This window comes from Rousettus aegyptiacus, unplaced genomic scaffold (genome assembly GCF_014176215.1).
Source record: "Rousettus aegyptiacus isolate mRouAeg1 unplaced genomic scaffold, mRouAeg1.p scaffold_m13_p_12, whole genome shotgun sequence".
Classification (NCBI taxonomy): domain Eukaryota; kingdom Metazoa; phylum Chordata; class Mammalia; order Chiroptera; family Pteropodidae; genus Rousettus; species Rousettus aegyptiacus.
The window spans coordinates 73,266,226-73,281,111 of NW_023416287.1; the positions used below are offsets into that span (position 1 = coordinate 73,266,226).

The following is a 14,886-nucleotide window of genomic DNA, read 5'->3' on the forward strand; positions in this document are numbered from 1 at the left end:
CAGGGACCTGAATTTGAACATTTGTCATCTTTCCATGTCTTTCTCCTCATCACGTATCCAATTTATGAGAAAATGCCCATAAGCATCTGAATGCATGCATGTCGCTGGACAAAAAAAAAAAAAAAAAAAAAAAAAAAACCTGAAAGTAAAATGTAATTACCAGGTTAAAAAGAAAAAAAGACACCCAGTTTCGAGGGCCTATCACATCTTGCGCCTCAGCGCGCAGCTCCCCGCCCCTCTCCCCAACACTGCTCCTGTTGTGTCAGATAGTGGCAGTGTTGAGCCCGGGAACCCGCAGCGGTCCCCGCGGCCGCCCAGTCTCCGCCGCTGACTCGGGAGCGCAGGAGCCACCGGGCCGCGAGGGCGCTGGGGAGCGGGAGGGGCTCGAGGGCAGCGAGGGGTCCCCGAGTGGCCTCCACGAACTGTTTTCCTTCTCCCCAGTCAAGAGCCCTACTCCCTCCAATTGATCGAAATTCCCCGAAATTCACCGAAAGAGGGAGGCTGAGGGAGAGGTCGCTCGCTCGTTACTGGCTGCGCTTCCCCGGACCCAAGCCCGGGAAGCGGCCCCCGGTCCACTGGGCGAGCAGTGTGGGTGCCCGCTCCCCCTCCGAGGCAGATCGCGGGGTGGCGGTCCCCGCCGAGCTCGGCCGCGCGGCAGCTCCGATCCTCCCCCCTCCCCCGCCCGCGCCCTCCCCCTTCCTTTCTGTAGGACTCCGGGACTCGGGAGAGGGCGCGGGAGGCAGGCACACGGGCCCGACCCCACTCCAGCGCTCGCCGGGGACGCGGGCGGGCGGCGAGGGGACGCGGCGGGGGCGCGGGGCGGGCGCGGCCATGGAGCGGCGGCGGCGGCGGCGGCGGCAGCACTAGCGACCGCGGGCGGACTCGCGAGCGGGCGGGCAGGGCCGCCGGGCGCCGCGGACCGAACTGCACAGCTCAGCAAAAGCGCCCTCGCCCTCCGCGCGCCGCCTCCTGCGAGCCCAAACCCGGCAACATTTTTAAAAGCTCCAAACCATCCTTTGAAGAAAAGGAAAAAAAAAAAAAAGCATTGATCGGAGAGACGGGGATATATATATATATATATGTATATATATATATGATTTTTTTTGGCTCCTGCTAAAATTAGCCGGCTCGCCGCGCGCCTGTGTGCGAGTGTGTGTGCGTGCGGGTGTGTGTGTGTGTGTGTGTGTGTGTGTGTGTGAATGTGATTACTCCAGGACTCCTCGGGCTCCGGAGACGCCATTTTCCCCCTTGATATCTCTCTCCATAAATCGGTGGCGCGGCGGAGGCGGCCGCGCCGGGCGGGAAGCGCGGGGCCGACCGGGGCGCCCGCCGCTCGCCGCCGCCTCCGCGCGCCCGGGGGCCCCCGCGCCCCCAGAGCGAGAGCGGCCCGCCAGCGGCTCGCCGTTTGACAGATGCTCATCGCCATGGAGTTGCCGCAGCAGCACCTTTGGGGGCTCGGGCGAGCGACCGGAGCCGGGATCTGAGCGAGCGCCGGGGCCAGCGGAGCCGGAGCCGCCGGGACATGGGTGAGCACGCGCAGCGACCTTGGCCCGGGAGCCGGGCGCCCAGCCTCCCGCCGCGCCGCGGGCCCCCGCACGCCCAGGGTCGGGGGCGGTGTGTGTGTGTGTGTGTGTGTGTGTGTGTGTGTGTGCGTGCGCGCGCGCCCTGCATGCAAAAGTTAACGTCGCCTCGCTGGGGCTTTGACTTTGCACCGGGCGGGAAGGGAGAGACACGGTCGAGGGGCGGGATGCTGGTCCCCGAAAGGCTGCCGAGGATGGGCGCGATTCCGGCCGGCTCGCGGTGGGCAGCGATGCTGGCTCGTTTGGAGTGGCCCGTTGGTGGTGGCGATGGTGGAAGTGTCGGGCTGGGAGCTTATTGAGTTTCGCCTAATCTGATCCCCCCCACCCCCCCTTTTGCACCCTCCCTCGGTCCTGCCGCCGGCTGCCAGGGCTGGCGGGTTTGGCGTTGGTGGAGTGGACTCGGAGGGGGAGGGGGTAAGGAAAGGGGTGGGAAGGCGGCAGGATTTTTTTTTCTCTCTCTCTTTGTAACTTGCAGGTTAAGTGGAGCTAGAGAGCTACATTGTAACCTAGTTGGATTTTTTTTGGGGGGAAATGTATCAGAATCTAACGTGTCGTTAATAGAAAGAAGAACAGGGAAGAAGTGGTCCAGCCGGCGAAGGTTGGTGTGTGCTTGTGTTGTGGCTCTGTGTTAGTCTTTCTCTTAAAATCTTAATCAATGGATCCGAGTCTCTTTCTCTCGTTCTCCGGTTGTGGGACTCTGAAAAGACAGGAATTCCCTTAAAACCAGACGAATGCCTTTTTTGAAAGCACGCATTGTGTGTGTTTCTAGAGGATCCGTGGGCTTGGAAATTAAAGGCAGGCTTCCCCGTTCGGTGGTTTCCAGTGGGAAATCACTCCGGAAAGGGAGCCCTTCAGTATCGATTTATTGTTTTTGTCTTTCAAATCATTATCTCTTTGACTAAAATACTGTCTGAGAAGTTCCATAGAGACAAAGTCAGGTAAACTGGACTGGGCAGATCTTTAGCAAGGTAATGATAACGGTGATGCTGTTTTTGGTGCCTGTTTGTGATGGAAGCATTGTTAGGTAATAACAATTTTTTATCGGTAGAGCATGCTGGTTCTAAAATAATAATAATAATAATAATAACAATAATAATAATAATAATAATAACAACTGCCGAAATGCTGTCTTCCAGTCCCCTTCCCTGACATGCTACAAGCACCCCTTCTCTCCTGACCCACACGGCTTATGACAATTCTGAAATCGGATCCAACTGGAAATATTTTCTTTGGAGATTAGAAAGTTGTTCAGTTGGATGTAGGAGATGAGGCTAGAGGTCCTGGGAGTGTGGGGAGGGGGTTCTCGTTGCCCCCCGATGCTGCATTTATTCTTTACGTGTTGTCCGCGTGGGTTCCAGAGTGTATATATCCATCTAAGAGTGTTGAGGGAAGGATTTCCGATTCGTTTCCGCTTCAAATAAGCTGTCCTGATAATCTCATGGTTGACGTCTAATGCTAAAAGGCCAATTTGTGTGTCTGTGTCTCTGCAGAAGCTCTCCTTCAACAGGGCAGTCGATTCTGGAATTCTACAGCAGCTACTTTTCTTTCCAAGCCACCCCCCACCCCCACCACAATCTACACCTTTTTTCCTAAAGTTTGGTTGGGATCCATGGTCTTTAAGGAAATACTAACATTACTTGTTTTTCTCTCACATCATTGTTCATTCTCTTCCTTTTCATTCCTTTACTGTTCATTCTGGTTTTTCCCCTTCCTCTCCTGTAGATTTGTACAAAAATAAACTTTGTAAAGTAGCTGTCTCCAAAACTATTTGGCAGTTTGGCCCCATCTCTTATCCTCTTTTAGTTCGCACAGGTAAATTGAATGTGCCTCATCTGAACTCATCTTCATCTGCAAAATGTGTGTGTGTGTGTGTGTGTGTGTGTGTCGAGAGGTGGGGGCAGGTGTGCAGTTGAGAAAAGGGACATGGAGGAGAGGAAGGATGGTATTCTGTGCAGGTCACATTTGTACCACTGGGGCCAGAGCTGGACAGTCTGGAAGAGTTTCCTTTGCACACCACAGTTAGATGTTGTCTGGCTGGGATGGGAGGCGGGACCACCTGGGGCGGGTGGGAGGGGGGATGTGTGAGGGAGGAGAAAGTTTGTGGCACTTTAAAATACAGCCAGTTTACAGCCCCAGGTCACTCTCTCAGCCTTCTCTAGCTTTCTGGGGCTTCTACCCGTCCCCCCCTCCCCAACTCTTGTAGTGAGGCAGAGTCTCTTTTGCTCTGACCTGGGAGTCCCAGGTTTCAGAGCGAAGTTGAAGATGCTGTGTTTTTCTCTGTACTTAATCAAGTTGCCTGCTACCAGAAAAGGCCATCAGGACACATCAGAAGAGTGTAGTTGAATACAGAGTATTTGCAAACTTCTGGGAATGTAGGCTGAGAAGATATGGAGACCAGGTTCCATAAGTGCTGTTTTGCACACCATCTTCCCCTCCCCCATTAGGAAAAAAATGTCTTAGTCTTGGGAAGGCGAATTGGTGTTAGAGCTGGGCTGTCTGAGCTGCTTGCCACTATAGTAACCTGAGCTGGGCTGGGGGGAGGAGGTGGTGAGCGATTGCAATCCCCAGCCAGAGGAGGGAAACTGACTTGTCTCTCTTAGCAGGGAAAATACATGTGTCACTGGAATAAACAAACTAGAGGTGGGGGAGGGGCTGACTTGTAGTGAACATAAGGCATAGTGACTGAGAGGCAGTGATGTGGGTTAGGAAGGGGGTCACTTCTAGTTTTAGAGGAAAAAAAATCAACTGCCTTATATGTTCATGAATGGGCTAGGCAAGTGAAAGGATGTAATCTGATCTTTTGTATGTTAACATCAGAATGTTACATAGGAAGGGGCTGTTGGCAGACCTAGTTCTGGACTTCACACCGAGAAGCCTGTAAGTATCCCAGGGTGTACCAAGTAGCCCTTGGTGCCATGGGGGCTTCTGGTCATGTGTTTATGTCATTCACAGCAAGCTACTTCGTAAATCATCTGACCTAAAAGAAAGTTGGTGAAAAAGAGAAAACTGTGTAGAATATTTTAGAATTTAGTTGAAAATGGTCAGTGGGGGAGAGGTAGGAGGCAAGAGTTTGCTGGAGAAGAAATAAATAGGTAGGCACTTTCCACCTGGATTCCCGATCCTGTTTCTGCCATTCTCTTGACTTTCAATTCCATTAGGGGCTGAATCAATACTTCTCTGGCACAAAATGCACATCTAGGAGAGGAGAGTTCTTTTAACTGGTCATTATTTTTAGTTGTACTTCAGTCTCTGCTCTGCAGCTTCTTTATCCCATGCGAAAAAGGAGGAAGATGAGAAGTGGCTATGGCTAGATGGATGGGACATCCCTTCTGGATTCCTGCGGAGACACTGAAACTTGGCGGGGCCTCAGCCTCCCAGAATGCCAGTTTTTCCCTTGGAGACTTGAAGTTTTAATTGAAACCAGAAAGCTATTGAAGGCAGACCCAGCCAATGAAACCTTGTTTTCTCTGCTGCTCAGGAATGGGAAATAAATAATTTTTTACTGATGGCATTTCAAGTTGCTTCAGTTCTGTTCCTGCCAGAGGAATGGGGTAAATTATTATTAACACATTAGCATTGTCAGGAGTTGCAGCGCCTTAAAATATGGGCTGATGTTATTGAGTTTCTTTAAGGACCCCACTGTGTGAGAGAGGTCTAGTGGTGTGGGGGCAGGAGTCAGGAGGCTGCTTTTGTTCAGGAGAGGTGGCCATACTACCTGGAAAAAGGAAGCCTCATAGAGTCATTGCTAGACATCACTATGACTGGTCATTGGGTTCTTGTGAAAGAGGGAACAAAACGGCTCAATTCCGTTCCTTTCCAATGACATATGAAACTAGGTGAGCTTCTCAAACTGTTTTAGGCCAGAATTAAGTAAGGAACACTATTGTTATACATATTGCCATAGGTTTGGGCTTCATTTAGAGCTATTTCTCAAGGCAGCCTGGCATGTCACAAACTCTTCGTGACGTTGCAGACACTTTGGGTAGTCAAATGCTTGATAAATGTGGAAAAGCAAACACCAGGATGCCCACAGAGTTTACTTCATGAACACAGGGGAGGGATGCCATTCTACATTATCATTCAGTTCTAAGTTTTCATGTCCTTTTTCACTTAGCCTTCGATTGGAATCTGATGCCCCTTAGACACACCTAGTGAGGGCAATATAAAGTTTTTTGGGGGGACCGGTAACCTTAGATGACTTAATCCAAGTTAGTGTCCCTTAGCGTTCTCATTTGGAAGTTTCAAGTTCAGAGCGAAGCAGCTTCCCTCTCAGAGTTGGTTTCTCCTCCCCCACCCCCTTAGAGGATACCCTTTAAGGTCGGGGAAATATTATTTTTTTAATGGCCTTTAGCTTAGAAACTCACAGTTGACTTCCTGTCCAGTTCAGAGCAAATGATGGCAGAGTCAAATGGAGAAGACGAGCAGGCCTAAAGTCCACAGAATCACATAGGAGAAGGCAGCCACGCTTCCCCAGGGGCTGATGGTGGATTATGATTAGCAGATCCATGTGAAATAATTATAGGCAAAGCAAGCCGAACTGACCCCCAGGCATACAGAGGCTTCTGCCTTTCCACAAGCTGGGTAGGGATGGGGACGAATGGTGAGCAGATAAGTTTAAGAACTTTGCCAGGTTGGGAAAATGTTTTCCTGACCCAACTTATTTTTCTTCCACCAAAAATACTCTCATATGCATGGCATTTTGCCCTTTTTAAAAAATATCATCATATCGCATTTTCCCTCTGATTCTCTTAAAGAGGGAGGCCGGATAAGCATCATATCCCCCTTCAGAAGATGAGGTAATTGATATAAGTGACGCAGAAATGACATAAGTTGGTGGCTAACTTGAGATCAGACTACTATGTTAAAGTGTGAAGAGTATCACACCTGAAGTGACAGATCTGCTTTGGATCCTGTCCCTACTACTTCCCAGCTAAATGACCCCTGTCAAGTTATTTAACCTCTTTGAGCCTCAGTAACCTAATCAGTAAAATAGAGCTAAAGATGCTTACTCCGCAGACTTCACAGGGGCTGTGAGGATTAATGATACCAGCTAATTTCTGTAATTGAACTCTGAGAGGATTTCCATGCTGCCTCCTGGAAACTAGTCCTGAGATCACTATCTCCATAGCCCAGAGATTTATAAACCCTTAGTGTAACCAGAAATGCCTACAGGGGTCCCTCTCAAAGAAAGTTGTTTTCTGCTCTTAAGTTGACTCATAAAAAAAAAAAAAATCAAAAAGTTGAATTTTTGGATGCATACCTGAGACAAACTCAGACAATATCCAATTTGGACTCAAGGATGTGTTGGTGCTCGGGAAGTGCTCTTCGAGATGAGGATGAGAAGGAGAAAAGGAAAAAGACAGAGACACACAGAGAGGGGAGGCAAGGTGGCGGGGGGAGGGTCTCGGGGAGATGCAGCGGTTGAGCAGGGACATTCAGGACAGAATTTTTAGCCTCTCTAAAGAAAAGAACTGATGTCGGGATTACCCGTATCCTAGCAAACCCAGTAAGTTCTGGAGAATCAGGAAAGTTCTTCTCAGTCTATTTGCTCCCCGATTCTTTCGGTTTGTTTTTCTTTCCCTTTCCCATGATTGCTGGCTCACCCTGTCTCGGACACCTGGCGGCGTTCTAGAGTGAACCCGTTTTACACAACACACATGCAGACCCCTGCTGCCATCAGGCTGGGTTCCTCCCTGACCCTTGGCACTCTGTCCACCTGTCCACCTCCACACCTCAGCTCGCTCCACGAAAGGTGTTCTGATTGTCCCCATTTAGCCAGAACGGCTCCCTTTTAGGACATCAGATCAGCTCTCTCTCAGCTGTCACACCAGTCTCCAGAGCACTTCGGGTTGAAAGCACTTCCCCAGCAACCTGCTCATGCTGCTTCTCGGTTTGTTGTCACTACCTTGCCAGGCTGTGAGTTCTCGAAGAAGGGCCCGGAAGGGCCGAGTTTGCCCCACAAAGCCCTGCGCCCGCTAATGATTGATTTCTGTTGCATGAATGAATCACAGTTTATTTAGGGATAGAACATTAAAAGCAGCTGATGTTTAAGGTGTGCTGAAGCTCTGCACTGCGAAGCAACACAATGAGGACCTCTTAGACAAAGTGAATAATAACCACTTATGTTAATGGCTTTTTATATTTTTGGCTCTCTTTCAGGGCCAATCGCCCACTCTCAGTTTCTCCCTCAAAGCCTAAGAGTTACTGTTTTACCACATGTACATCCTATCGGTCACTGATTCACTCATTCATTGAATCATCGGATATTTATTAAGTGCCTTCTAAAGTCCCATCATCACTCCAGCACACAAGGCTCTTGACTTTCTCTGAAAATTCCAATTGCATTTTTTTATCCACCACACTCATTTTGGCACTTAACCACGCAGTCTTCTTTGTTACTTAAGTCCAAGTGCTTCCTCGCTCCTCAGTGACAGAGTAAGCCTGGCCGCAATGGGAAAGAAGGCTGAGCAGAGAAATGTACTCAGAAAGTTCTACGGAAAGGCTCCTGAAAGGCAGGCTGCAGGCTGAGCTGGCTACCCGTTAGCACATAATGTAGGATAAGTTATCTTTCTCCTTCTTAGCTTGAGCCATAGTAAAGTGAAAGTTGGGATTGATAGGAAATTCTCTGATTCTACAGCTAGAAGTTTCCCAGGAGTTTTGAAGCTTTATTAAAGCTCAGAGCTCCTTAACCCCATTTATTGGCACCTTAACAAGTGTCCATACCGATCCCACTGAGGATTAGTGCACTTTGCTAGGTGTTTGCTATGGTTGAAAGAGTTACAGAAGGGGAAATAGGGTAAGGAGAAACTCCTCAGTTAGAAAGAGAGAGCCAGACTTGGAGCGTGGGGAAGGGAGGGGAGAAGATGGTGAGCTAAGTGTAAAGAGATACCACAGCGAATCATGTGGAAGAAAAGGATTCATTCTCTACATCTTTGTTTTTTTTTTTTTGAAAACTGGTCTCCTTTGGTGAAATAGCTGAATTGAGACAAGGAAGGTGAAGTAGACAAAGACACCTTCTGGAAAATCTAGAATATACTCTCTATCCAGCTTTGCTAATGATTCCTGTGCCCAGTAGGCATCTGGAATCTATGCGATGGTTCCTCCGTAAACCTCTTTAATCCAGGTGGCTGGGCGGTATTTTTGTGTATGTAGGTTCCGTTGGGCATGAAGACTGGGGTCATGCCTGTGCTACTGAGGTGTCCCTTCAGTCCCCACGGCAGAGTCTGCCGTGCCATGGCCTGTGTTCAGTCACTACTAGTGAGTTTGTGTGCATGTATTTTGAGATCAAAGGGAATGACTCACACTTTGTTCTAAGCCGGAGAGAGGCCTCTGAGCTTTGCGTTGGGTGGGATCAGGAAAGTTAGGCTTTGACTTACTTTCAAGGCTCTATGAAAGTTCAGCAGGCATTCTAACTTACCTAGGAGCATACTGGTTGGATATCAAGAAAGATGGAAGCTCTGCAAGCTACTGAAATGCTGGAATTACTTTTACCCTAGGACCAGGGGCGGGGGGGGGGGGAGGGGGGTGGCGGGGAGCAAGCAACACTATTAACTGAGAGAAAAGCAATTTCTTCATTATTCCTTCCCTCCACTAAAGATTTGCAGTTCTGTCAGTGGAAAGAAGCTGCTTGGGGTTTGAACTTGGAGCTGGAAAGATGTGGAGACTAGAGTCGCTGAGTTTGATGGATCTAACATAGCAGCCTCAGCATGTTTATCAGAAGCAGTTGGGACACTATTGCGCTTGTAGAAAAATGATGAAACCTGGGTAGCAAGCACCTTGCGGTTGTCAGTGGCTTTGTCTGTGAACTATTGTTATTTGAGTAATAAGAGCTTTGATTTTTTTTTAAAGTATTGATTAATAATAGTGGCTCAAAAGGATGATTTGATGTGAAAACCCTATGGGCCTTCTTTATGCTCATTATTTTATACTCTAGAGCTCGATTATAGTCAGTTTTTTGATCTACAAATATTTATTAAAGTCTCAGCATTGCAGCTTGTGTGAGCCATTGTTCCTGGCACTGTTGGGCGGGAAAGGTCTTGTATGAGATGTGGCTTTTGTCTTCGGAGAATGTACAGTATATCTGGAGAAACATGCTTAACACACGTCGAAAGTGTCAGTCAGCAGCCCAAGTGGAAGCATGATCTGAGTAGAATTACGCTGTTTGAATGATTAGGGCTAAGGTGCAGTCGGAAAAGCTTTGGGAAGAATGTAATTTAGGGTTCGATGGTAGAATTGGAACAAGGGGACTTGCTTGGTGAGTAGAATAACTTTGACACAGGAGCAGAGGTGGGACAAAGTTTGAATGTCAATTTGGGATTGCCATAAGGAAAAAAATGGTAATCGCTAACATGTACTGCATCTGGGAGGAGCGGGGTAGCCCTGATGATGAAGGTCTAGCTGGCTGATATTGATGGGCCAGCCACCCGCAGCAGGCATCTTGGTGGTCTGAGATCTTCTGACCACAGTGGGAAAGATAAAACCTAAGGCCCTCTAAATTGGATCCAATCTAGCTGTCCAGAGTTTTCATTCAAACTCATCAACTTTTCAGCCCTGTCATTCAGCAAACTTGATTTGCTTGTTGACATTTAAACACAAGTATGACTAGACCCTGATGGGTGCTATAGGGACTCCAAGAGTTATATAGGGCATCACTCTGCTCTCGATCTAGTAGAAGACACCATAAGGTGGAGGACCAGTAGTGGACAATCATTTAGGTCTAAGTAACTGAATTCCAGTGGGAGTGCAGGGAAGGCCAGCATCTCCAATGGTTGGATAGATCAGGGAACGCTTTGAAGGATGGGCAGTGGGACTTGGGCTGAGTCCTAAATAATGGGACAGTCTTGGATAGAGCAGCAGAGAAGATACTCCTCTTGAGAATGTAGAGGCAGAAAGGAGACCACTTCCCAGAGGCCAGGGCTTTGTGGAGTATCAGGCAGCAAGACAGATGGGATGGGGTCCTGTGAGGAACAGGCCAAGGCTGTACCTCCCCTGAGCTGAGAAGGGGGCCGTGACTGGAGTGTTCAGAGTGTAAGGAGAGTAGGCATGAGGGTCACAAGGGTGCACCAGTCAGGGGACTTCCACACACACCACACATGAGAGAACCCTGACGTCTGACTGTCCTGCCTGCCCTGGGTCTTGTCAACCGCCAAGTCTTCTATCTGGGGTTCAAAAGAGTTATTTTCAGAACAAAAACCAAAAATACATATAAGCATTCAGATTGGGAATCAGCCACTCTGAGGAATAGGAGATCTCCATGATACTGGTATTTATCTCCAGGAGTTTGATGTATAATTGGAGAAAGACATGTACAAATTACAGTAAATGCAATATTTAGATGACAGCTCAAGATAGCTGAATAAAAAATGTAAAGGAAGGGAAGTGGAGTTAATATTTGTTTAGATCTCTGGTGTGCCTAGCATGTCTTTGGTGGCAGAAGCACAAATGTGTAAGTGTCACATAACACTTTATGTTCATTTGACAACAAGCAAAGTAATTGCTGAATCAGATGGTTGAAAAGTTGAGGAATTTGAATTAAGACTGAACAGGGCATGGAATCAACATTAGAGGGCCTGAAAGAAAGACTATGGAATGTACTATCTATTCTATTATTCAGTTTTGTCCCATTGCTTTCCAGGAAGCCTGTCAGTTTCTTCCCCAGGTTACAAATGGCATGGTGGAGGACAAGAATTTTAGAGACTGCTAATTCTGGGCTTCTAGGAAAGCAAATGAGATTTGGAGCCAGACAGAACTACCTCTGTCATTTCAATAAATTTCTCATCTTCAGTGTTCTTGTCTCTAAAATGAGTACATCTCAGGGTTAAATCAAATAGTAAACTTAAAGCCCGTGTTATATATTACATGCCTCTTAAAAGTGAGGATCCCTTTCTTTGCCATGTGGCTCTCTCTACTCTACTTGAACAGGACATACTATGATCAGTTACTTCTTACAGGTCTACCTAACCTATTTTGGTGTTCTGCTGCATATATTACTTACTTTTTTCCTTGTAAGATTCTTGAAAACACTAGGAGGGTAGATAAGAAAACGGATGTCTAGAGATTTTAAGTGATGTGGCAAGTCAGATGGCAAACCGATTTTGGAGCTCATATCTGTAGAAGCAGTTAAGAGTGTTTGGTTGAAAGCTGGCATTGCTTTGTGTGTTAGAAACATCACGATGTAAATGTAAATGCATGGGCTTTGGAGTCATGTAAACCTGGATTTGATTGTGGTTCTGGTACAGGTAGTGTGTGCCCATGAGCAAATTGTTAACCTCCTTGAACCATCTCATTTTCACATCTGTAAAATGAGGACAAGTCTTCTGCATCACAGGACTGTTTTCCAGATTAAATTGATGATATCTGTAAAGGCCATTGTTTGTGTTTAATCCCCTCCCTTACCATAACTGTGTGCCTTCCTTGACTGTGTGGAGAAATGCAGGCCACAGGTAATTTGCCACAGCTAGAGCTCCGTCTGTAGACTTGAGGATTGGCCCAGCCCTATGCTTTAAAGATGTTTTCCCGGGGGCCCAAGACCCAAGGCTCATTCTGTTGTGCTGTGTTATTGGTTCCCAGAGGAGGTCCTATTTTTGCAGCTAGAGCTGGAACTATTGGTGAACAGATAGTGTGTGCAGCCACAGGCTCCAGAAGCTTGATTCTGTTTCTCTCCCTGTTGTGGAGATCGGAGCTAAGGGATTAATCCTTAGTTTTGCATTAGACTCAGCCAGGCAGAGCTGCAGATCCAGTAAAATCTATAAGGAGGTATAAGGCACTTAGCCCTATATTTTAGGGGATTCTATTGAGGAGATAAAGCGTAGCACCTGATAATATCAGAGCTGGAGGGGGCCACAGAGTTTGCCTCATTATACCCCCTCATTATACAAATGAAGACAGAGAGACCTAGGGAGAAAAAGGAACTTGCCCAAGGTCACCCAGCTCCAAATGGCAGAGCAGGGAATTGAATCTAGAATTAGTGAATGAACTTAGTCTTATTTCCTCCACAAGACAAACTGAGAACAAGAGCAAAACAATACTCAAACAACATCAAAACACTTAGCAGGTACAAATTAAATTGCTTGTATGTGCTTTCCATTGTAAAGGGAGATGGAAGAGGTTGGTCTCCAGCCCTCGTCCCTCAGGCTTAACTTGGGATCTGAGAAGAGAAGGCAGCATTTAGCCAAATAATAGTGTGAGTAATACAGACTATGGGAGTAAATCGAATTTACCCAGAAAATTCGAAGACTCACTAAGGTGACCTCAGCATGTTCTTTCGTAAATATCTTATTTAATCTTCAATTAGTTTTCAAAACAACCCTTGAGGTAGGATTGTTACCCAATTTCCAAATGAAACTTGAACAGTTTAGATATATTTTACAAGAACACAATTACTAAATGGGAAAGAAAGGCTAAGAAATCTAACCCTGCGGCATCAAATCAGTGCTACTTCCAGTCTTCTTTTCAAGGAGAAACATGGCTTGGGCACTTGTTGTTGGACACTTACTGTGTGTGTTCACTGTGCTCTGAACTGTGGTCGAGACCTATTTAAATCCCAGCTCCTTCTCTCATGGAGGTCCTGGTCTGATGGGAGAGATAAATAAGTAAATGGAACATTGCAATAATGTTTGCCAAATGTTTTGATAGCAGAATGCCTAGGGAAGTGAGAACAAGACCATCTGTGTGTGCGCCTGTATGTGTGTGTGCGCGCACACACAAGGAGAACGGAGTAGAAAAGGAAGGTCCAACCAGTCTTCATGAAGGAAGTAAAGCTTGACTCAGTTCTTGAAGGATGACTTAGAGGTAACCAAGTAGAAAAAGGAGAAAGGGCAGGACAGCCAGAGGAAGCAGCAGGGAATCATATGAAATGATGCAAATCGGAGGACTTGCGGGAGCCGCATCTCAGGAGATGCTGCTGAGGAACCTGGTGGACGTAGTGCCCAGGGGACACAGCTTGCAGGAGGTGGTCTGTGATCTGTACCACACAGGTATGGGATAGAAAAAAGCCACCAAGTCTGAGTTTCAGTCTACAACCATTGATGTGTTTGCGGGGCAGAGAACTGTGGTGCAGAGCTGCCTTCGCCCTTGCTGATTGAGAGCTGGGTAAGGGTTGGGTCACTTGATCAATTTATCAGTGTTTCCGGAGCATTTACTGTGGGTGTTTCTGTAGCAGGAAGGATTTCAGATACACATCATTCAGAGTCTTGGACACCTGAGTCAAATGGTGCCTGGACGGCCTTTGACATAGCCTCTCATTCAGCATTTGCTCAGCGAAATAATAATTTGGAGAGTTCCTCCTTGGATCAGGAAATGCGCCAAGCCCTGTGGGTTCTGTGGTGAGCCAAACAGATATAGCTCCCACCCTCAAGGGCTTACCATCTAGTGGGCGAGGCAGAATTGAAACTGAGCGTGGCACAGTTATTAATTATAAAATATAGTAGGTGCTAGGAAAGAAAATTCTGTGTGATAAAGGCACAAAGCAGGGTTTACTAATCTCATTTGTGAAGCTCAGGGAAGTGCCATTTAACCTGGGCCTGAGTAATAAAGTGGCATTAACTCAGGGGACAGGAAGAGGATCCCAGACACATACCAAATCCCCAAAATGGGAAAAGCTACTTCTGACTCCTCAGAAGACATCTTAGAAGACACAAAGAAAGATGACTTTTCAACCAACCCAAAGCCAAAGTCAGTCTGTTGCCGGAATCTGAGATGGGATTCTCATAACCGTAGGCCAGTGAGCCTAGGTTTAAAATACCAATGCATCCCTATTTATAGTCAGGTTGGGCTCACACTCCATCCTTTTATATACTTTCCCCCCTATAATAAGAAACTCACAACTTCTATCAACCAGAAAAATAGGCAGTCATCTGCATGGGAATTGTTAACAAAGCAACTAAAGATGGTCTCCTCCCTAACATAATTATACATATTCTCAAAGTCTACAGCTCTCAGAAAACAAATGGGCAAGACTGGAGGAGAGAGATTTGGGGAGAGTAGAAGAGAGGTGTTGACTTCTTGACAAAAGACGTTTCTTGGGATAAAGTTCTGAGATGGACATAAAGAGTCTTTGTAACAGTGCGTATTATGGATTTTAGCCTTTCAGAGTTCAGCAGAAGGATCCCCTCTAGTGCAGCAAAACAATGGTAGACAGATGTCTACTGTCCATGGTGTTCCTACCGGAATACCATGCTTAACAGATTTTTTATAAGCCCTGATTTAAGTTTACTGATTCCTGTGGCATAAACATTTCTACCATCGTCTATGTTCAAGCTACCAACTTGACACCATTTAGTGTGGAGTTGTGAAGAGAGTCACATAT

The 14,886-nt window shown here is 47.0% G+C and overlaps 1 protein-coding gene across 3 annotated transcripts in view; it reads left to right on the top strand.

Annotated features, from left to right (window-relative positions):
- The first annotated feature begins 884 nt into the window (after window positions 1–884).
- The window catches only part of SETBP1 (SET binding protein 1), a 341,470-nt gene continuing 327,468 nt past the window's right edge, over window positions 885–14,886 (top strand). For 2 of the 3 annotated variants that reach the window (XR_004953710.1, XM_036229997.1), the window contains exon 1: window positions 885–1,526. The gene's annotated coding sequence lies outside the window, so the exon portion shown is untranslated. Of the gene's footprint in view, window positions 1,527–1,604; window positions 2,179–14,886 lie in introns of those variants that run through there. The other variant, XM_036229999.1, reaches the window with a different exon arrangement.